The sequence below is a fragment of the Phyllobates terribilis genome, unplaced genomic scaffold (assembly GCF_046119375.1).
Source record: "Phyllobates terribilis strain yellow unplaced genomic scaffold, ASM4611937v1 Scaffold_170__1_contigs__length_4071412, whole genome shotgun sequence".
NCBI classification, from domain to species: domain Eukaryota; kingdom Metazoa; phylum Chordata; class Amphibia; order Anura; family Dendrobatidae; genus Phyllobates; species Phyllobates terribilis.
In genome coordinates, this window is record NW_027362930.1 from 1602706 (window position 1) to 1616051 (window position 13346).

At 45.7% G+C, this 13346-nt stretch overlaps 5 non-coding genes and 2 pseudogenes across 5 annotated transcripts; all 7 read right to left on the minus strand.

Annotated features, from left to right (window-relative positions):
• Positions 1–5675: 5675 nt before the first annotated feature.
• LOC141212335 (U2 spliceosomal RNA) lies at positions 5676–5866 on the minus strand. Its single transcript, XR_012282145.1, has one exon. It is a non-coding gene; the product is annotated as a U2 spliceosomal RNA (small nuclear RNA).
• A 1115-nt stretch (positions 5867–6981) lies between these two features.
• On the minus strand, positions 6982–7172 carry LOC141212336 (U2 spliceosomal RNA). Its single transcript, XR_012282146.1, has one exon. It is a non-coding gene; the product is annotated as a U2 spliceosomal RNA (small nuclear RNA).
• A 1115-nt stretch (positions 7173–8287) lies between these two features.
• LOC141211723 (U2 spliceosomal RNA) lies at positions 8288–8474 on the minus strand. The gene has a single exon (XR_012281663.1). It is a non-coding gene; the product is annotated as a U2 spliceosomal RNA (small nuclear RNA).
• A 794-nt stretch (positions 8475–9268) lies between these two features.
• LOC141211900 (U2 spliceosomal RNA) lies at positions 9269–9360 on the minus strand (annotated as a pseudogene).
• Positions 9361–10475: 1115 nt separating this feature from the next.
• LOC141212337 (U2 spliceosomal RNA) lies at positions 10476–10666 on the minus strand. Its single transcript, XR_012282147.1, has one exon. It is a non-coding gene; the product is annotated as a U2 spliceosomal RNA (small nuclear RNA).
• Positions 10667–11781: 1115 nt separating this feature from the next.
• LOC141211657 (U2 spliceosomal RNA) lies at positions 11782–11964 on the minus strand. Its single transcript, XR_012281613.1, has one exon. It is a non-coding gene; the product is annotated as a U2 spliceosomal RNA (small nuclear RNA).
• A 791-nt stretch (positions 11965–12755) lies between these two features.
• Positions 12756–12847, minus strand: LOC141211888 (U2 spliceosomal RNA; annotated as a pseudogene).
• Positions 12848–13346: the final 499 nt, after the last annotated feature.

Here is a 13346-nt window from a genome sequence, read left to right on the forward strand (position 1 = left end):
CCAGCGTTCCATTGCCACATTCCATCTACTGCAGGCAGGATACCTGGCTGGCTGAATGTCGCTGAGAAGCTCACAGAGACCGCCATAAGCAACAGTTTAACAGAATGCCACAGACTAATCAACCAAACTTTTTGGGTTGGGTTCTCTTTCATAGTCTGCAGGCATTAAATGAAAGAAGTCAGTGTTCCAGCAGAAGGAGACAACGTTTCAGAAAAGGCATTGTAGCAAACCAAAAAAGAAATTTTAAGCGCAGCAGAGTAACCAGCGCACATACCTGTTAGCTCAGGTGAGTTTAAAAGGCTGCTGTTGATAACAAGGGCATTTGCTAAATAGATGGTGTGTGTGCAACAATATACTGAAAGGTCAATTATATTGTGCAGCTTATCTCACCACCTGTAGTTATTTAGGTGAAAGCTCCAAAATGCTTGCCTAATATGTCTGTTTATCCAAAAGGAAGTAAAAAGGGAGAGCTAGAAAGATAGCATTGCATCACATTACATGGCAATGCAATGCACAGTTGCTGAAGTTGAACCAAAATGAGCTTGTAATTGTTATGTTCTGCTACCAAAGCTAAGGAAAGAGAGGAGATCTGTCCCTACTATAAGACTCAGCTGAATCCCTACGATGTAACAGGGAACCTGATCCTGCGATCAGACCTGCTAAAGTCCTAATCTAGTCTGTACGGAGACCTATAGATTTGGGGAGGGAATCCCTACAAGTACTAAGGACTGGGAGGAATATGGGACACCTCCTAACAGAAATAGCAGCAGACAGACGAACAAACAAAAATAGATAGAACCTAGAGGTCCGTAGACCAAGCAAACTAACAGAGTTAGATACAGAGCACAGGCTAGCTAGAAAGTAGATATACAATGAAGTCCAGCAAAGCCAGAAGGGCGGAGCAGGATTAAATAGGCCAACAAGGTCATGTGACCAGCAAAGGAAAAAAAACATAACAGCAAGGTTCTAACAGTACCCCCCCTTCTAAGAGGATCCTCCGGATCCCCTAGGACCAGGCTTATCAGGAAATCTCCTGTGAAACGCTCTGATAAGTCTGGACGCGGAAACATCATCTGACCTCACCCAAGAGTTATCCTCGGGTCCGAAACCTTTCCAGGCCACAAGATACTGCAAACTACCTCTATACCGTCTAGAGTCAAGGATGCGAGAAATTTCATATTCCCCGTCCTCCACCACCGGAGGAACAGAGGCAGAGGCGTCACCATCCGACACAACAGCTTTTTTTAACAGAGAGACATGAAAGACCGGATTAATTCTCCAGGAGGTAGGAACCTCCAACCTAACAGCAGATTGGTTGACAACCTGAAGCACCTTAAAGGGCCCTACAAACTTGGGACCCAATTTCTTAGAAGGAATCCTCAACCGCAGATTCCTAGAGGACAACCAAACCATGTCACCAACAGCGAACAAAACCTCCTGTCGTTTCCTATCAAAGTAGTCTTTAGATTTTCTGTTGGCCTCCTGAAGATTACCACGCACATCCGTCCAAACTCTTTCCAAATCACCGGAAAAATTCTCCTCCTCAGGCACGGCAGATCCCAACTTGGAGAACGACCCAAACGACGGATGTCTCCCAGAACAACAAAAAAAAGGCGAACAACCAGCAGAAGAAGATGTATGATTGTTCAGAGCAAATTCGGCAAGTGGCAGAAACTCAGACCACCCCTCTTGATTGTCTGCCACAAAACAACGCAAGAACTGCTCAACATCCTGGTTTTTCCTTTCTGTCTGGCCATTAGATTCAGGATGATATCCGGACGAAAACGACAAATGAATTCCCAACCTGTCACAAAAGGCACGCCAAAAACGAGCCACGAACTGAGGACCCCTATCAGAAACAATGTCAGTAGGAACGCCATGAAGTCTGACAATTTCCTTGACAAAGGCCTTAGCGAGAGTTTTAGCGCAGGGCAGTTTGACGAAGGGAACCAAGTGACACATCTTGCTAAAACGGTCCACGACCACCCAGATGACAGTAAAACCCTCAGAGGGGGGAAGGTCAGTTATAAAGTCCATAGCCAAATGTGTCCAAGGAGCACTGGGGACCTCCAAAGGACAAAGCAACCCCGCAGCAGGAGTATGTGAGGACTTAGATCTAGCACATATAGTACATTGGCGCACCCACTTAATGACTTCCTTCTGCCATCCAGGCCACCAAAAACTGCGACCCACCAGTCTCTTGGTCTCAGAGATTCCGGGATGACCTGCCAACCGAGATTCGTGACACTCAACAAACAAATCTCTCCTAAAGGTCCCAGGCACAAACAACCTCCCATGAGGAGTGTTAGATGGGGCATTCTCCTGAGCTTTAAGAATCTCATCTTCCAAAACGGAGTCTAAAGCAGCTATCACAACACCTTCTTGTAAAATGTTTTCCTCTTTCTCAGCACCGACTATGGGAGAAAAACTGCGAGACAAGGCATCCGCCTTAACATTCTTAGTACCAGGGATGTAAGTAACGGAGAAATTAAACCGCGAGAAAAACAGTGCCCACCTAGCCTGACGGGCATTCAGGCGCTTGGCAGCGTCAAGATATATCAGATTTTTATGATCCGTAAGAACCTGAACGGGAAATTCCGCACCTTCCAAGAAGTGGCGCCAGTGTTCAAATGCGAGTTTAATAGCCAATAATTCCCGATTACCAATATCGTAATTCAATTCAGTCTCCGAAAATTTTTTTGAAAAAAATGCACAGGGATGTAATCCATCCCCGTTATCCTGAGACAATACTGCGCCAACCCCCACAGAGGAAGCATCAACCTCAACCAAAAACGGCCTAGTAACATCAGGCTGCATAAGGATGGGAGCAGAGGTGAACCTCTCCTTGAGATACACAAAAGCTTCAATGGCCTCAGAAGACCACTGAACCGCATCAGCACCTTTCCTGGTGAGATCAGTCAGAGGTTTGACAATACTAGAAAAATTTTTTATGAATTTTCTATAGTAATTGGCGAAACCCAAAAACCTCTGTATTGATTTCAAACCAATAGGCCTAGGCCATTCCTGCACAGCCTGAACCTTAACCGGATCCATCTCAAAACCTTTGCTGGAGATAATGTAGCCCAAAAAACTAATTCTCTGTACAGCGAACTCACATTTCTCCAGCTTAGCAAAAAGCGAATTGTCCATTAATAACTGTAATACCTCACGCACGCTCCGCCAATGAGACTCCAGATCTGGCGAATAAATCAAAATGTCATCCAAATACACAACCACATTTTTACCGATCAAAGGTCTAAGGATGTCATTAATCAGATTCTGAAAAAATGCAGGAGCATTAGTAAGACCAAAAGGCATAACCAGATTCTCAAAATGACCCACAGGAGTGTTAAAAGCAGTCTTCCATTCATCACCCTCCTTCATGCGCAACAGATTGTATGCCCCCTTAAGGTCAATTTTAGAGAACCACTTGGCCCCCAATAACTGGTTAAACAGATCAGGAATCAATGGCAGTGGGTAAGGATTGCGTACCGTAATTTTGTTAATCTCACGAAAATCCAGACAAGGACGTAAACCGCCGTCCTTTTTTTTTACAAAAAAAAATCCAACCGCCACAGGAGACTTAGAGGGCCTAATGTGACCGGCGGCCAAACTTGTCTGTATGTATTCCTCCAAAGCCTTCCTCTCAGGAATAGTAAGGTTAAATAAACGACTTTTAGGAAGAGTCGCTCCAGGGACAAATTCAATAGAACAATCATAGTCTCTATGGGGAGGCAAAACCTGCGATTCTTTCTCAGAAAAAACTCTCCAAAAATCCTGAATAGGAACAGGCAATTCTCCCCTATCCAAAGCTGCAATACGCCCGTTACAACACTTGTCATAACATTTATGGCTCCAGGATTTAATTTCACTGGTAGACCAATCCAGTACAGGATTGTGAAATTTTAACCAGGGCAAACCCAATATTACTGGAGAAGGCAAGTTATTCAACACTACCAAATCCAATTTCTCATGGTGAACACCATTAATAGTGAGAGGAAATTCACTGACCTTGAGAGTAATATTCTTCAAAGGGGAGCCATCCACAGAAACCACAGCAATGGGGGATGATAAAGGTTCAGGTTTTAAATTGAGTTTTTCCACGAATCCCCCATCAATAACATTCAGTGTAGACCCGCAATCAACAAACACCCGAAATTCCATTAATTTTTCCTGAGCAATCGTGGAAGCAGCTAAAAATATACCCTTGGAATTTAAACAGGCAATACGGGCGTGACTGACCATTTTTTTTTCTTTCTTCATACGAAGCTCACAGCCTTTAATCAAATGACCAGATTTTCCACAATAGAAACACAAGCCTTCTGAAAAACGACGGTGTTTTTCTTGAGAGCGAGGTGCCACCGATCCAATCTCCATCGGTTCACCACTGTTAGTACACACATTATCATAACCAGAAACTGACATAGCAGAGGATTTGCTCTCATTAACCCTAGCACGCAGTCTTCTGTCCACCCGTATAGCTAATTGCATAGCCTGTTGCAAATCCTCAGGTGTAGGATAAGCAATTAGCAGGTCTTTAACCTTTTCACTGAGCCCAGCAAGAAATAGACTTTTCAGAGCAGAATCGTTCCACCCTGTTTGAGTGGACCAACGACGAAAATGTGTACAATATTTTTCCATATTACCTGATCCTTGTTTTAAACGTCTCAACTCAGTCTCAGCTGATGCCACACGGTCAGGATCATCATATAATAGTCCTAAAGCAGAAAAAAAACTATCCACTGATCTGAAGCATGTATCACTAGGTTGCAAAGAAAAGGCCCACTCCTGAGGCTCTTTGCGCAAAAGTGACATTATGAACCCTACGCGCTGGGATTCATCCCCAGAGGACTTGGGTCTCAAACGAAAATACAATAAGCAAGCATTTTTAAATGAAAAAAATTCTCGATGTTCACCAAAAAATAAATCCGGCAAACATACCTTAGGCTCCAAGAAATATGCTCCAGGACAGTTACTCACGTGCTGACGGAGCTCGGCCACTTCCAGAGAGAGTCCCTGCAGGTGTTTAGCCAAATCCTGAACCGACACCATGATGGAACAAAAAAAAATCTTTCCTTAGAGAATTTACAGGCTGGACTTACTGTTATGTTCTGCTACCAAAGCTAAGGAAAGAGAGGAGATCTGTCCCTACTATAAGACTCAGCTGAATCCCTACGATGTAACAGGGAACCTGATCCTGCGATCAGACCTGCTAAAGTCCTAATCTAGTCTGTACGGAGACCTATAGATTTGGGGAGGGAATCCCTACAAGTACTAAGGACTGGGAGGAATATGGGACACCTCCTAACAGAAATAGCAGCAGACAGACGAACAAACAAAAATAGATAGAACCTAGAGGTCCGTAGACCAAGCAAACTAACAGAGTTAGATACAGAGCACAGGCTAGCTAGAAAGTAGATATACAATGAAGTCCAGCAAAGCCAGAAGGGCGGAGCAGGATTAAATAGGCCAACAAGGTCATGTGACCAGCAAAGGAAAAAAAACATAACAGCAAGGTTCTAACAGTAATCTGGCTTCTGCAACTTTGAACATGAAAAATCCAATGAGGAGAAGAAAAGCAAAGCCAAAGAGTCCATCCCAAAATCCGACAAACAAGCAAAATGAACAAAAAACATTGAATTCAATTCTTTCTGATTTTAGAAACTGCATTAAAGAAGGGGTGCACCGGTCCTGGAGATACTGCAATACCAGGTCAATGCGTGGAGTGGACAGAGCAAGCTCTTTTTCCATCTCCCTGTTCTAAAAATCCATTTAATATATGGTCCCCAGATAGGGGACGTATCAGATATTAAACTGATAAGAACAGATACTACACTTGATCTTAGCCAAAAGGCCGAGAAGCGATAACCAGAATTGGTTTCAAACTACGGAGCCACCCAAGGATCCTGAAAAGTCCATTTGTGGAGATGAGCTCCTGGACTCCCGTTAAGAAGACATGTTGTCAACCTCTAGATCCCTTACATGCCTGCACTTTTCGGCTTGCTGCTGCTGCAATCCACGCGTTTTAGATCTGCATAACTCCACCTCTTTAAACACAGCACCTTCACCCCCTGCTGTTCCCACCCGCCTCAACACCGTTGAAAGGGAGGAGAACCAATTAAGGCGGGGGGTGGGGTGGAACGAGCAGCTGTCTACCCTTAGCAGGAGGGCTCCTGATTACATACCTCTCCTGCTGCTGCTGCTGCTGGCTGTCCAGCAGCAGACTGAAGGTGGCTGCTGCTGTGCACAGGTATATAAAGGCTCAGAGCCTATTATGACACGCGCAGCCAGCGTTCCATTGCCACATTCCATCTACTGCAGGCAGGATACCTGGCTGGCTGAATGTCGCTGAGAAGCTCACAGAGACCGCCATAAGCAACAGTTTAACAGAATGCCACAGACTAATCAACCAAACTTTTTGGGTTGGGTTCTCTTTTATAGTCTGCAGGCATTAAATGAAAGAAGTCAGTGTTCCAGCAGAAGGAGACAACGTTTCAGAAAAGGCATTGTAGCAAACCAAAAAAGAAATTTTAAGCGCAGCAGAGTAACCAGCGCACATACCTGTTAGCTCAGGTGAGTTTAAAAGGCTGCTGTTGATAACAAGGGCATTTGCTAAATAGATGGTGTGTGTGCAACAATATACTGAAAGGTCAATTATATTGTGCAGCTTATCTCACCACCTGTAGTTATTTAGGTGAAAGCTCCAAAATGCTTGCCTAATATGTCTGTTTATCCAAAAGGAAGTAAAAAGGGAGAGCTAGAAAGATAGCATTGCATCACATTACATGGCAATGCAATGCACAGTTGCTGAAGTTGAACCAAAATGAGCTTGTAATCTGGCTTCTGCAACTTTGAACATGAAAAATCCAATGAGGAGAAGAAAAGCAAAGCCAAAGAGTCCATCCCAAAATCCGACAAACAAGCAAAATGAACAAAAAACATTGAATTCAATTCTTTCTGATTTTAGAAACTGCATTAAAGAAGGGGTGCACCGGTCCTGGAGATACTGCAATACCAGGTCAATGCGTGGAGTGGACAGAGCAAGCTCTTTTTCCATCTCCCTGTTCTAAAAATCCATTTAATATATGGTCCCCAGATAGGGGACGTATCAGATATTAAACTGATAAGAACAGATACTACACTTGATCTTAGCCAAAAGGCCGAGAAGCGATAACCAGAATTGGTTTCAAACTACGGAGCCACCCAAGGATCCTGAAAAGTCCATTTGTGGAGATGAGCTCCTGGACTCCCGTTAAGAAGACATGTTGTCAACCTCTAGATCCCTTACATGCCTGCACTTTTCGGCTTGCTGCTGCTGCAATCCACGCGTTTTAGATCTGCATAACTCCACCTCTTTAAACACAGCACCTTCACCCCCTGCTGTTCCCACCCGCCTCAACACCGTTGGAAGGGAGGAGAACCAATTAAGGCGGGGGGTGGGGTGGAACGAGCAGCTGTCTACCCTTAGCAGGAGGGCTCCTGATTACATACCTCTCCTGCTGCTGCTGCTGCTGGCTGTCCAGCAGCAGACTGAAGGTGGCTGCTGCTGTGCACAGGTATATAAAGGCTCAGAGCCTATTATGACACGCGCAGCCAGCGTTCCATTGCCACATTCCATCTACTGCAGGCAGGATACCTGGCTGGCTGAATGTCGCTGAGAAGCTCACAGAGACCGCCATAAGCAACAGTTTAACAGAATGCCACAGACTAATCAACCAAACTTTTTGGGTTGGGTTCTCTTTTATAGTCTGCAGGCATTAAATGAAAGAAGTCAGTGTTCCAGCAGAAGGAGACAACGTTTCAGAAAAGGCATTGTAGCAAACCAAAAAAGAAATTTTAAGCGCAGCAGAGTAACCAGCGCACATACCTGTTAGCTCAGGTGAGTTTAAAAGGCTGCTGTTGATAACAAGAGCATTTGCTAAATAGATGGTGTGTGTGCAACAATATACTGAAAGGTCAATTATATTGTGCAGCTTATCTCACCACCTGTAGTTATTTAGGTGAAAGCTCCAAAATGCTTGCCTAATATGTCTGTTTATCCAAAAGGAAGTAAAAAGGGAGAGCTAGAAAGATAGCATTGCATCACATTACATGGCAATGCAATGCACAGTTGCTGAAGTTGAACCAAAATGAGCTTGTAATCTGGCTTCTGCAACTTTGAACATGAAAAATCCAATGAGGAGAAGAAAAGCAAAGCCAAAGAGTCCATCCCAAAATCCGACAAACAAGCAAAATGAACAAAAAACATTGAATTCAATTCTTTCTGATTTTAGAAACTGCATTAAAGAAGGGGTGCACCGGTCCTGGAGATACTGCAATACCAGGTCAATGCGTGGAGTGGACAGAGCAAGCTCTTTTTCCATCTCCCTGTTCTAAAAATCCATTTAATATATGGTCCCCAGATAGGGGACGTATCAGATATTAAACTGATAAGAACAGATTTTTCTTTTCTTTTTTCGAAAGCCCGAATTCGTGTACAAAACCCGAGTGCGCTTAAAAAAGTGACAAGTGCCACAAAAAAAAGTGCACTAGGATGCTGGTCTTCTTGAAACCCTCTCCAAAAGGAGAAGGGTCCCCCAAACCATTCCCTGTCCCTCCGAGCCAGAAGGCCACAGCGAGGAACAGGGACAAATAGCCACCTCCAGCCGGAGCCAGAGGCGACCCAATCTTACCCCCAATACCTGCCCGAGTTCTCACCCGAGCAAGGCACTGGGAGCCAAAGACTGTGCTCCCCTCCCGGAAGAGGGGAGCCAACAACGCTCTCCTCCCGAAAGAGGAGAGCCAGTGGGGTTCAGGGGGGAGCGGAACCTGATGGCCACACACTCCCCCCCTAGACCTGCCAAGAGAGGAACCCGTAAGGGAACCGCATCCCGACAAAATCCTAGTAAGGACGTGGACACACGTGAAAAAGTGGACACACAGTGACAAAAAAAAATTAAATAAATAGTGAAGGTTTCACAGTATAATACTGCCCGGACCTTCGACCGGGAATTGAAAAATTCCCCATCCTAAGGCCAGAAGGCCCGGAATAAGGGTGTGTGTGAAGAAAGAAATATTGAAGTGCTAGTGCAAATGTGCCATAAACTCAAGTGGGGTTCCCAATCCCAGTGAGTTAAGGCACCCCAGGGTCACCACTCCTGGGGCACTTCACACTTCGGGCTTTCGATCTTCCCCGGCCCAATGGCGTCGATCCTGGGGGGCCATGCTTTCCACCAGATGACTATATTAGCCACCTGGCGTACTAACAAACGCCTAAACCCCAGTGTGCATAATGTATCAATCTACTAGGGCGGCCAACATCCAAAACCGCCTTTTCGAAAGATACTACACTTGATCTTAGCCAAAAGGCCGAGAAGCGATAACCAGAATTGGTTTCAAACTACGGAGCCACCCAAGGATCCTGAAAAGTCCATTTGTGGAGATGAGCTCCTGGACTCCCGTTAAGAAGACATGTTGTCAACCTCTAGATCCCTTACATGCCTGCACTTTTCGGCTTGCTGCTGCTGCAATCCACGCGTTTTAGATCTGCATAACTCCACCTCTTTAAACACAGCACCTTCACCCCCTGCTGTTCCCACCCGCCTCAACACCGTTGGAAGGGAGGAGAACCAATTAAGGCAGGGGGTGGGGTGGAACGAGCAGCTGTCTACCCTTAGCAGGAGGGCACCTGATTACATACCTCTCCTGCTGCTGCTGCTGCTGGCTGTCCAGCAGCAGACTGAAGGTGGCTGCTGCTGTGCACAGGTATATAAAGGCTCAGAGCCTATTATGACACGCGCAGCCAGCGTTCCATTGCCACATTCCATCTACTGCAGGCAGGATACCTGGCTGGCTGAATGTCGCTGAGAAGCTCACAGAGACCGCCATAAGCAACAGTTTAACAGAATGCCACAGACTAATCAACCAAACTTTTTGGGTTGGGTTCTCTTTTATAGTCTGCAGGCATTAAATGAAAGAAGTCAGTGTTCCAGCAGAAGGAGACAACGTTTCAGAAAAGGCATTGTAGCAAACCAAAAAAGAAATTTTAAGCGCAGCAGAGTAACCAGCGCACATACCTGTTAGCTCAGGTGAGTTTAAAAGGCTGCTGTTGATAACAAGGGCATTTGCTAAATAGATGGTGTGTGTGCAACAATATACTGAAAGGTCAATTATATTGTGCAGCTTATCTCACCACCTGTAGTTATTTAGGTGAAAGCTCCAAAATGCTTGCCTAATATGTCTGTTTATCCAAAAGGAAGTAAAAAGGGAGAGCTAGAAAGATAGCATTGCATCACATTACATGGCAATGCAATGCACAGTTGCTGAAGTTGAACCAAAATGAGCTTGTAATCTGGCTTCTGCAACTTTGAACATGAAAAATCCAATGAGGAGAAGAAAAGCAAAGCCAAAGAGTCCATCCCAAAATCCGACAAACAAGCAAAATGAACAAAAAACATTGAATTCAATTCTTTCTGATTTTAGAAACTGCATTAAAGAAGGGGTGCACCGGTCCTGGAGATACTGCAATACCAGGTCAATGCGTGGAGTGGACAGAGCAAGCTCTTTTTCCATCTCCCTGTTCTAAAAATCCATTTAATATATGGTCCCCAGATAGGGGACGTATCAGATATTAAACTGATAAGAACAGATACTACACTTGATCTTAGCCAAAAGGCCGAGAAGCGATAACCAGAATTGGTTTCAAACTACGGAGCCACCCAAGGATCCTGAAAAGTCCATTTGTGGAGATGAGCTCCTGGACTCCCGTTAAGAAGACATGTTGTCAACCTCTAGATCCCTTACATGCCTGCACTTTTCGGCTTGCTGCTGCTGCAATCCACGCGTTTTAGATCTGCATAACTCCACCTCTTTAAACACAGCACCTTCACCCCCTGCTGTTCCCACCCGCCTCAACACCGTTGGAAGGGAGGAGAAACAATTAAGGCGGGGGGTGGGGTGGAACGAGCAGCTGTCTACCCTTAGCAGGAGGGCTCCTGATTACATACCTCTCCTGCTGCTGCTGCTGCTGGCTGTCCAGCAGCAGACTGAAGGTGGCTGCTGCTGTGCACAGGTATATAAAGGCTCAGAGCCTATTATGACACGCGCAGCCAGCGTTCCATTGCCACATTCCATCTACTGCAGGCAGGATACCTGGCTGGCTGAATGTCGCTGAGAAGCTCACAGAGACCGCCATAAGCAACAGTTTAACAGAATGCCACAGACTAATCAACCAAACTTTTTGGGTTGGGTTCTCTTTTATAGTCTGCAGGCATTAAATGAAAGAAGTCAGTGTTCCAGCAGAAGGAGACAACGTTTCAGAAAAGGCATTGTAGCAAACCAAAAAAGAAATTTTAAGCGCAGCAGAGTAACCAGCGCACATACCTGTTAGCTCAGGTGAGTTTAAAAGGCTGCTGTTGATAACAAGGGCATTTGCTAAATAGATGGTGTGTGTGCAACAATATACTGAAAGGTCAATTATATTGTGCAGCTTATCTCACCACCTGTAGTTATTTAGGTGAAAGCTCCAAAATGCTTGCCTAATATGTCTGTTTATCCAAAAGGAAGTAAAAAGGGAGAGCTAGAAAGATAGCATTGCATCACATTACATGGCAATGCAATGCACAGTTGCTGAAGTTGAACCAAAATGAGCTTGTAATCTGGCTTCTGCAACTTTGAACATGAAAAATCCAATGAGGAGAAGAAAAGCAAAGCCAAAGAGTCCATCCCAAAATCCGACAAACAAGCAAAATGAACAAAAAACATTGAATTCAATTCTTTCTGATTTTAGAAACTGCATTAAAGAAGGGGTGCACCGGTCCTGGAGATACTGCAATACCAGGTCAATGCGTGGAGTGGACAGAGCAAGCTCTTTTTCCATCTCCCTGTTCTAAAAATCCATTTAATATATGGTCCCCAGATAGGGGACGTATCAGATATTAAACTGATAAGAACAGATTTTTTTTTTTTTCGAAAGCCCGAATTCGTGTACAAAACCCGAGTGCGCTTAAAAAAGTGACAAGTGCCACAAAAAAAGTGCACTAGGATGCTGGTCTTCTTGAAACCCTCTCCAAAAGGAGAAGAGTCCCCCAAACCATTCCCCGTCCCTCCGAGCCAGAAGGCCACAGCGAGGAACAGGGACAAATAGCCACCTCCAGCCGGAGCCAGAGGCGACCCAATCTTACCCCCAGCACCTGCCCGAGTTCTCACCCGAGCAAGGCACTGGGAGCCAAAGACTGTGCTCCCCTCCCGGAAGAGGGGAGCCAACAACGCTCTCCTCCAGAAAGAGGAGAGCCAGGGGGGTTCAGGGGGGAGCGGAACCTGATGGCCACACACTCCCCCCCTAGACCTGCCAAGAGAGGAACCCGTAAGGGAACCGCATCCCGACAAAATCCTAGTAAGGACGTGGACACACGTGAAAAAGTGGACACACAGTGACAAAAAAATTAAATAAATAGTGAAGGTTTCACAGTATAATACTGCCCGGACCTTCGACCGGGAATTGAAAAATTCCCCATCCTAAGGCCAGAAGGCCCGGAATAAGGGTGTGTGGGAAGAAAGAAATATTGAAGTGCTAGTGCAAATGTGCCATAAACTCAAGTGGGGTTCCCAATCCCAGTGAGTTGAGGCACCCCAGGGTCACCACTCCTGGGGCACTTCACACTTCGGGCTTTCGATCTTCCCCGGCCCAATGGCGTCGATCCTGGGGGGCCATGCTTTCCACCAGATGACTATATTAGCCACCTGGCGTACTAACAAGCGCCTAAACCCCAGTGTGCATAATGTATCAATCTACTAGGGCGGCCAACATCCAAAACCGCCTTTTCGAAAGATACTACACTTGATCTTAGCCAAAAGGCCGAGAAGCGATAACCAGAATTGGTTTCAAACTACGGAGCCACCCAAGGATCCTGAAAAGTCCATTTGTGGAGATGAGCTCCTGGACTCCCGTTAAGAAGACATGTTGTCAACCTCTAGATCCCTTACATGCCTGCACTTTTCGGCTTGCTGCTGCTGCAATCCACGCGTTTTAGATCTGCATAACTCCACCTCTTTAAACACAGCACCTTCACCCCCTGCTGTTCCCACCCGCCTCAACACCGTTGGAAGGGAGGAGAACCAATTAAGGCGGGGGGTGGGGTGGAACGAGCAGCTGTCTACCCTTAGCAGGAGGGCTCCTGATTACATACCTCTCCTGCTGCTGCTGCTGCTGGCTGTCCAGCAGCAGACTGAAGGTGGCTGCTGCTGTGCACAGGTATATAAAGGCTCAGAGCCTATTATGACACGCGCAGCCAGCGTTCCATTGCCACATTCCATCTACTGCAGGCAGGATACCTGGCTGGCTGAATGTCGCTGAGAAGCTCACAGAG